Source organism: Lycorma delicatula, chromosome 5, assembly GCF_047948215.1.
Source record: "Lycorma delicatula isolate Av1 chromosome 5, ASM4794821v1, whole genome shotgun sequence".
NCBI lineage: Eukaryota > Metazoa > Arthropoda > Insecta > Hemiptera > Fulgoridae > Lycorma > Lycorma delicatula.
Genome location: NC_134459.1, coordinates 152,142,573 through 152,152,356, shown reverse-complemented (window position 1 = coordinate 152,152,356; position 9,784 = coordinate 152,142,573). Strand labels below are relative to the sequence as shown.

At 29.2% G+C, this 9,784-nt stretch overlaps 1 protein-coding gene across 5 annotated transcripts in view; it reads left to right on the top strand.

Moving 5' to 3' along the window:
• Nucleotides 1–9,784, top strand: part of LOC142325497 (uncharacterized) — a 384,074-nt gene that overhangs the window by 34,296 nt on the left and 339,994 nt on the right. The gene's annotated exons all lie outside the window — the stretch shown is intronic.

Sequence of the window (9,784 nt, the reverse complement as noted above, 5' to 3'; positions counted from 1 at the left end):
TTAGTTTATATCTGTAAAAATTTAATCTGCTGTATTTTATATTTGTGTGCACGCATGTGTTTACATTTTCTGTAAAGGTGATTTGTAAATATAAATAGAGTTTTTGTATATGTTAATAATTTATTATTACTGACTACTTTGTTAATTTAATTTGCTTTTAATAAGTTTAAATAACTAGTAAAATATGAATTTTGAAATTTCAATCAGCAGGGTATTTTGGTTTTGGAGTACTTTGATTAAGAGGGAACGCATAGAAATAGCAGACATTTTTTAATATAACTCTAAATTTATTATGTATATTTATCACTCCTCTGATCTCTGTGGTACAATAGCAGCACCTCAGCCTTTCATACAGAAAATTCCTGATGTAAGTCTTGCTCAGGCTTTACATTTTTCATGTGCTACAAAATTTCCACATTTTCCCATGCAGAAGCTTTGAGAATATGTGGTGAATTATTATCGAATTAAAAAAAAAACAAATTTGTTTGTTAATTGATATCATATTAATTTTTGGGGGAAATCTTAGCATGAAAAGTGTTCCCGATAATAAATTATCTTACCAATTTCATTTGAAAAAACAAAAAAAAAACAAAGCATACTACGTAACTTTGAAGTGTCTATCGATGGCAAAGCTTAGATTTTTGTTAAGTTATTACTGCACAAAAAAATGGTTCTTAAGGCATAGGAGGAATCGTTCTAATATTCCTATTGGTTCCTATTATTACTGGTGATGTTAACTAGTATTATTAATCATTAAATATCAAAAGTATGCAGATACTATTTCCAAGATAAATTTCATTCATTATTTCGTAATTTTAATGCTATAAAGGAATTGGTTCCTTTCATTCTTGTACAGCTATCTAATGGAGTAGTTTTTGTAAATATTATATATTTTTATTTTCAGTCTTATCTGGTAAATGTTTTTTTATTACTTTCTTATTTCATCAGTGTTTACATTTTACAGAAGTAATATTTTGAGAATCAATTTTCAAAAATCTGTAGCTAACTAAGATTAATGATATTCATTATACTGAAAATCAGGTGACAACCAGATGAAGGTGTCATTTGAAGGGCTGACTAATCTGTAAATTAATGAGGACTTGGCAATGTGAAAAGAAACAGTAAATCCCTCTCCATAAGAGAATCATTTGCCATGGCAAAAAAAATCACTTGGTTTTATATTATCTCTACTACACCTGACATGAAATGTTTGTTATTTTTTGTTTATAGTTATGAAATTTTTGTTGAAATACTAGTCTTACATCTATAAGACTTGATCATGTATAAAATTTGAAGGTTTTGCACCTGATGTATATCTTAAGAGATATAACTGTTAAATTTACATTTTTGTTTTATCTTTTTAGAGATTTTGTGAATGTTGTTATATGCTGGTAAAAATTAAAAGTTTAAAGAATCGGTAGCATTATACCTTTTTTTACAGGGATATGTCTGCCATCAGTTTTTAAATCATTGGGTTATTTATTCTTAATTTTTTTAGTTGTTTCCAACTGATTACTTGTTCCTCTATGTGTACATTAGATGTAATATCTAAGTAATCATATGTATTTTTAATGAGAATCTTTTTTTTTATTCGTTTTTAATATTCAAAAGATTTTCCATATTAGGTTTGGTAAATTATCATTACCATTTATTGTATATATTGTATACATCTCAGTCATATTTCCTGCTTGATCTGTTGGTTACTAAAAGTAGTTAGTTAACTATTTGCTTCACTATGATCAAGATTAGAATTTTTCATTTCTTCAATTGTTTATATGAATCTCATTAATAACTAAACGCTGACCAGTAACTCCATTGATGATATTACTACAAAATTAGTTCTAAAAATATCTACTGAAAGCACTACTTCCTAGAATTTTGTAAATGTCATTATGAAAAAAATTTTGTTGTATTTCTTCTTGAAGTCATTGTGAAGGTTACATGTACAGTATTATACTTCTATTAAATCCATATAATATTGTATATATTGATTTTTATTTAGTTTGCAATTTATCTTCCTATAAGATAATGCAATGTAACCTACAAGGATTACTAAATATTTTGTTGTGTGAAGAGTGTAAATAAATGAATCGTAAAAGAAATACTTCTGTTGCCCATTGAGTAAAATTTTTAGATAACAGGTTTTCATCGGATTTGAATTAAATTGATTTCATTTGTTACAAAATCATAGGAGCAAACAATACTGTTTTGCTTTTAAGCATTTTTATTGATCATTAAGTTTGATATCGTGCCAAATATTTATTATACTTGCATACACTCTCATCTAAAATATAAAATTATATCATGGAATAAGTTAGAATGAGTACTCACAGTACAATTAATTTTGTACCCCGAAAATCTGCTCAAAATAGATCTTTGTTTAGTGGTGGTAAGTTATGCAGATTGATTATTACCAAACTGAAAAAGGCAGTTCGAAGTGTTTATATTTACAAATTTGCAATATTTGTTAAAAAAAAATTAAATTTCACTTTTATCAAACCAGACAAAGCAAGTATTTGTTTGTTACAAAACATAATACTTTAACCGTTGAGAAAGGACTTTAGTTCGCTTGATTTTCTATTCTTAATAAATTACCTAATTTTCAATTCATAAATATATTTTCACAAAAAAAAAATAACAATATTATCCATTAATGAGTTTTAAATAATATATACAGATTAGATAAAGCTAAATTCGTTTTATATTTGTTTATCGAGTACTTAATTACATGTCTTTTATTTAATAATTACGGCCTTTAAAATAATTATTATGGAATTACTGATTTTTACTTATTTTTTAACACCACACTGCTATTATTTCTTAAAATAATGAATTTTATTTAATAATTTAGACTATAACCATTATCTTTTATTTATAATTTGGTGCTTGCTATGATGAAAGGTTTTCTTACTGTTGCTTTGATCCTTCCAGGACCTGGTGCAGGTCCTTTTTATTTAGTATCAAGCCTAACATTCCTTAAATGATCTACCCGATTTATTATTGTATTGTGATGTGAATAAAGCATTTATTTCTTTTAAAGCAGCTATTTTAATACATAAATGTAAATGTTTTCTTTTGAATGGTACATAATATTACATTATGTAGATCATATCAGAAATGAGTTGATATGCTATTCCACGGATAAAAAAATCTGATGTGGATAACACATGACTTCCTTCTAAGTTTATTAAATTTACGTTTACACATTTTTTTTTTAAATGAAAAGAACATAACATTTTATTTCATTAAAAACTTATGATTTTTTTTTTTTATTAAATTATTATTCATTGTAAAAATTTAAATCAATATATTTAAAATAAAAAAACAGTTAAAAAAATGGAGATGAAGTCTGATTCGAACCGATGTGCCTTCTCCTAAAATCCAAATATTTCATTAATTAAAATTTTATTTGGCTATAACTGTGGAACCAAAATGACAATAAGTACCACTTATTATATATCGTTGAAAAGCTATCAATGAGGAGTTATTATTGCAGTTAAGAAAAGTCCAAATTCCAATTTTATTTTGGATTTTGGGCTTTTTTGGACACTTTTAGTTCAGTGGATCGCATTCAAAAGGGGAGGTACACAACTAAATGTTACAGCAGTCATAAATTCAAAATTCCAACATCCTACGGCTAATCGTTTTCGAGTTATGCGAAATACATACGTACGTAGTACAGACGTCACGTCGAGACTAGTCAAAATGGATTAAGGATTGTCAAAATCGATATTTCCGTTGAAATACTTCCTTTACTTCGTACAAGGAACTAAAAAGAACTGCCCAGGTATTTGCTGGAATAACCAAGGAAACCGCGATAAAAACATTGATCAGAGTTGCATCATAAAAAAAACACAATTTATTAAAGTAATTATTTGAAGATAATAAATATATAAAATAAATCACAATTCAGTAGATGTTAATGAAAATTGTTTGAGCACATATTTATGTACATATTGTAAGAAATGCAGAAAACTTATATTTTTAAAAATATTAATTAATATTATTTAAATATTAATCCACAGAGAAATAATATTATTATATTTTTATAAAAACGTTTTTTAGTTGTCTTTTAAATAAATTGGTCGGAAAAGTTTTTTAATGGTTCGGTAATTTATTAAAAATAACTGATGAATTATACGGCTTTTTTTACGTAAGTCCAATTATTGTGTCGCATTACACGAATGATCACAAATTCGATTTGTATATATTGTATTGATTTGTTTTATATATATATATATATATATATATATATATATATATATATATATAAAACAAATCAACTTTGTATAATGAATACTATTATATAAAGTGGAAGATGGGATATGTTCGGGATAAACAAAACACTATTCGATTAATCACAACCAAATTTTTTCCCATGTTTCTTGGAATTTTTTTGCAATTTTAAAGATATAAAATATATCTTGAAAACTTACGAAATATATATATATATTTATTAGTGGAGATTTGCCAGTTGAAGCACAAACTAATGAATTGTGAACTTCGAGTCTCTGTCACTGTCTGAGCTGGGTTTGAACTGAATGATTTGAATTTATCAAATGAATAATGTTACAAAAAAAGTAGTATTAAATTTACGTTAAATAAAATAGTATTAAATAAATTTAAAAAAAAAAAAATTGTTTAACAATAATGGGCTTCCCATGAGGACTGCGTGTGAGGCTAGAGTGGTGAGGTGTGCGGACAACTCGTTGGAGGCTTCATTTTTTTTCTTTTAATCTCCGGGATCACCGTTAGGTATTGCTTCAGAGGATGAGATGAATGATTTGTAGCGTGCGAAAATGCCATGCCTGACCGGAATTCGAACCCGGGACCTCCGGATGAAAGGCCGAGACGCTGCCACTCGCGTCACGGAGGCCGGCACCTCGTGGGAGCCTTGACCAATAATCACCATCAGCTGGTTACAAATGGGGTGCTCCTGGGGCACTGTATTTGGAGGTGCAATGGTGTGCTCTTATCTCTGCAAAAAATCGATTATAATAAATTTCATTTAAATCGATTTTTAAAATTCAAACGGGATATTTGTTAGTAGGTTGAAGGCTAACTTTTGCATGCATCAAGTACGCTCTCGATCTAATAGACCACGGTTATTCGGAAATGTACGAGTATACACATATAAAGTTTGTCTATTTATCACAACACGCGACTAACCGATTACTTTCAAATTTGCAGGATACATTCGTCTTATCCCGGGGAAGGTTTTAAACCATCGACCGAGCCCTAGCTCCCTTAAAGGTTACGTTACTAAAAGTATTCATTATCTCTTCTCCGATAAGGAAGTGAAGTTGTGAATTAAAGATATTCATTACGGAAAAAAATAGATTAGTCCTTTACCACGGCAAAGAAATAAGTTATGAATTTTTCGTCTTTATAGTAGTGTGTACTTTAGTTACCATAGTTAATCTTTTGCAATTTAATTTCTTTTTTACGTATCTATAAAGCCTGAATACTATAATTATCATTTATCAATATTATTCTCACAACCAGGAGGATAAAATACAATGCGGTGGGTCCAAGGGCTGTGGAGCCCTCAGGATAAATGGGAATGGCAATCGAAGCAAGCTCTGCGGGTGTCCAGGGCGCAGGTCCCCCTAACAGATTGGCAATAGCGAGCTCTGCGGCCATGGGGTATGCCCGGTAGGTCCCTGAGTTGGTGTCTGGATTCGCCTGGGCTGGCCTGAGCCCCGAGGGTCCAGGTTCTGGCTAGACGGGCCGGTTAGTATTATATATATATATATATATATATATACGTTGATCAGTAAACATTTTTAATCTTCTAAATATTGGTCTACATGAGTCATATTTATGAGCACTAAATATGATATAACAGCCTATTTTTATGCCTTGAAAACTTATTATTACTTCATTTATTATTTACGTATTATTTTTGTGAAAGTGCCTATATTTTCGGGGTCAGATAAGTTTTTGGTATCTAATTCAGATATAATGTATACTTATTTACAATAATTGTACTCTAATGATAAAATTTGTTTAGGATTCATTATAATAAACGCATACAAAAAACAAAAGCTTTTATGGACAGACAGTTGAGTATACTATTGAGAGAGAAAGCATGTACATAAGAAAGGCTTAATTGGGGTTCACTTGGCAGGCGGTGTTTATCGTGTGACCCAATACAATACAAGTAACTACTCGCTGTATGTGCAAACGTCCGCCAACTTACCTACTTTAGTTATAGGCTATACTAGCGGCTTACAATTGGTCTCCCGACGGCTGTATGTCTGTCCGTCTGGTTTTCCGACCTCTCCGCGAATGGCAATAAGGCAAATCCTATACGTTTTACGAACATCTTATTGCAAAATCTTGTCTGTTACTAATTCTTTTTTGTATTACACGGATAATGTTTTCTACAACAACGTAACAACTCGCTGAGGTTTTATTCTGATGCTAATAAATAAAATGATTAAAAGTAATTATTTTGTTTAAAAGAATTTGGTTAATTATTTGTAGTATAATCTATTAATGAAGTGGCTTTTCAATTTCGTCAACTTATAGTTTAATTAAGTTTTTTCTGTTTTATGATATTTATATTTCTTTATTACAATTATTCATCTTACTGACATTAATTTTACAAAATGCGCGCTTTAAGAAAAATGGTATACCAGTTAATAGACTTATTTTTCACCATCGTATTTGGTAATCTGGAATTATGTAATGATTTTCAAACTTGAAAATAATAATTGTTAACGTTACTTTATTTCGTTGTCTAGTAAAACAATATTTAAGAACAATCGTTAAATTTAGATGTACGACCTTAAAACCAGCTGATTAAAATGATTGCCAGTCAAAATCTAAATTTATTTTTCCTAGAAGGAAAGGAACTGGCCATTCCTTCTGTAATCTTGACCGAAAAACCTTTCTAATACTAAATAAGTTTTGCATAACAGTTGATATTGGCATCGAATATATTAAACTAGCTTTTTCTAATTACCTTATATACAATATCTTTTTCTCCCCTTTGATTTCATGTTTAAGCTTTGACTTTTTTATTATTTTTTATTCAGACATTTTTTTTAACCTGTAAATTTTATGAATATATATGTTTTGGTGTTTAATAATTAATATTAAAAATATCAAGGTTTTATTAAGGTTTATTAATAAGAATTAAAATTATATATTGTTCTGTTAAATATTCTTTTATGTAGAGCTTAGTCTGTTTTTAATCGGAAGAAACATTACCAATATTAAAGTATTATTATAAGATTGTCTGATAATTTTTTTTATTCTATTTGTAGTACATCTAAAACGTTGATTAACAATCAGTAATAGATATATTATTTAAAATCAGGATAAGTACATAACAGCTGTTTTATTCGGAAATCGTCAGATGCATTGAAACCGGTTATTAAAACTGTTATTTTACCTTCTTGACTGTTGTTTTAATAAATTTTCATTATATGTTTAATATTAATTTTACATCTTATAAATTTTGTTATTTTGAAGTTGTTTACCCTTTTATAATTTAAATTCCGGGCGATGATAACGCCCAGGCGTTTTTCGCCCACAAACAAAAAAAAAAAAAAAATTAAAACTGCGTAAAAGTAGTTTTTAAAATTTGAATTTTTTTTTAACTTTTAGTTAACGTTTATGATCTTTTTAATTTACCTTTATTTTTTTTACAAATTAGTTATTTTACTCTAAAAAAAAAGTTAACCGATAATTAATTGATGAAAAATTAAAAATGGGTTGATTGTGATAATGATAAAGGTGGTTACTGGTACATAACAGTGTAATATGTTGCTGAAATTTAATCATTTTTTACAGTATTGATCAAAATAATCAATATTGTAAATTAATTATTATTTTTACACGTTCAACTACATTCATACGCTCATTCTCAAAAACTAAACCTGGCGTTCTTGCGGAACCAGTTCTTATTTATTGCCCTAAAAGAAAGGTTTGATAATTTTTTTTTTTTTGTCTTCAGTCATTTGACTGGTTTGATGCAGCTCTCCAAGATTCCCTATCTAGTGCTAGTCGTTTCATTTCAGTATACCCTCTACATCCTACATCCCCAACAATTTGTTTTACATACTCCAAACGTGACTGCCTACACAATTTTTCCCTTCTACCTGTCCTTCCAATATTAAAGCGACTATTCCAGGATGCCTTAGTATGTGGCCTATAAGTCTGTCTCTTCTTTTAACTATATTTTTCCAAATGCTTCTTTCTTCATCTATTTGCCGCAATACCTCTTCATTTGTCACTTTATCCACCCATCTGATTTTTAACATTCTCCTATAGCACCACATTTCAAAAGCTTCTAATCTTTTCTTCTCACATACTCCGATTGTCCAAGTTTCACTTCCATATAAAGCGACACTCCAAACATACACTTTCAAAAATCTTTTCCTGACATTTAAATTAATTTTTGATGTAAACAAATTATATTTCTTACTGAAGGCTCGTTTAGCTTGTGCTATTCGGCATTTTATATCGCTCCTGCATCGTCCATCTTTAGTAATTTTACTTCCCAAATAACAAAATTCTTCTACCTCCATAATCTTTTCTCCTCCTATTTTCACATTCAGCGGTCCATCTTTGTTATTTCTACTACATTTCATTACTTTTGTTTTGTTCTTGTTTATCTTCATGCGATAGTTCTTGCGTAGGACTTCATCTATGCCGTTCATTGTTTCTTCTAAATCCTTTTTACTCTCGGCTAGAATTACTATATCATCAGCAAATCGTAGCATCTTTATCTTTTCACCTTGTACTGTTACTCCGAATCTAAATTGTTCTTTAACATCATTAACTGCTAGTTCCATGTAAAGATTAAAAAGTAACGGAGATAGGGAACATCCTTGTCGGACTCCCTTTCTTATTAGGGCTTCTTTCTTATGTTCTTCAATTGTTATTGTTGCTGTTTGGTTCCTGTACATGTTAGCAATTGTTCTTCTATCTCTGTATTTGAACCCTAATTTTTTTAAAATGCTGAACATTTTATTCCAGTCTACGTTATCAAAAGCCTTTTCTAGGTCTATAAACGCCAAGTATGATGGTTTGTTTTTCTTTAATCTTCCTTACTATTAATCTGAGGCCTAAAATTGCTTCCCTTGTCCCTATACTTTTCCTGAAACCAAATTGGTCTTCTCCTAACACTTCTTCCACTCTCCTCTCAATTCTTCTGTATAAAATTCTAGTTAAGATTTTTGATGCAAAGGTTAAGGTTTGATAAAAAAATACGAATATTTTTCCAATCTTTCAATCGTTAATTAATTCTTCTCCTGAAAATCTTTGTTAAAATTAATTTTCAGTACTAAATCGTAAAATAAAACTTTTTTCACAGAAAAAAGGACAGAGCTATTGTTTGAATTTTTCAAATAATATTTTTAGAAATTTGTAATTCTATTTTTTAAGTTTTTTTTGTTGATAAAATGCATCCTCGAAACTTAAATTTAAAAAAATGCATTATTGTTTAGAACCCAAGTATAAATTTCCAAGTTTTCTGGAAAGGAATTTTAAATTACATTTTATTTAATTTTCTCCATTGAAAAATTTTACTGTATACTCGATTCTGTTTGAGAGCTGTCTTGTAAACAAACCGCTTGGCGTTGCAATTGACTGTCTCGAAAGTTAACGCGTACAAATTATATGTTTTAATATTTTCATTTGGCGCCGATTGAATCGAATTATTGACGAATTAATTACACGGCAGCTATATTTAAGTTATACAAGGTGTCCCATATAAAACGCAACCCATCAATCACTCATCCATGAAAAAGTCAAGCTTACTCCCCTACTC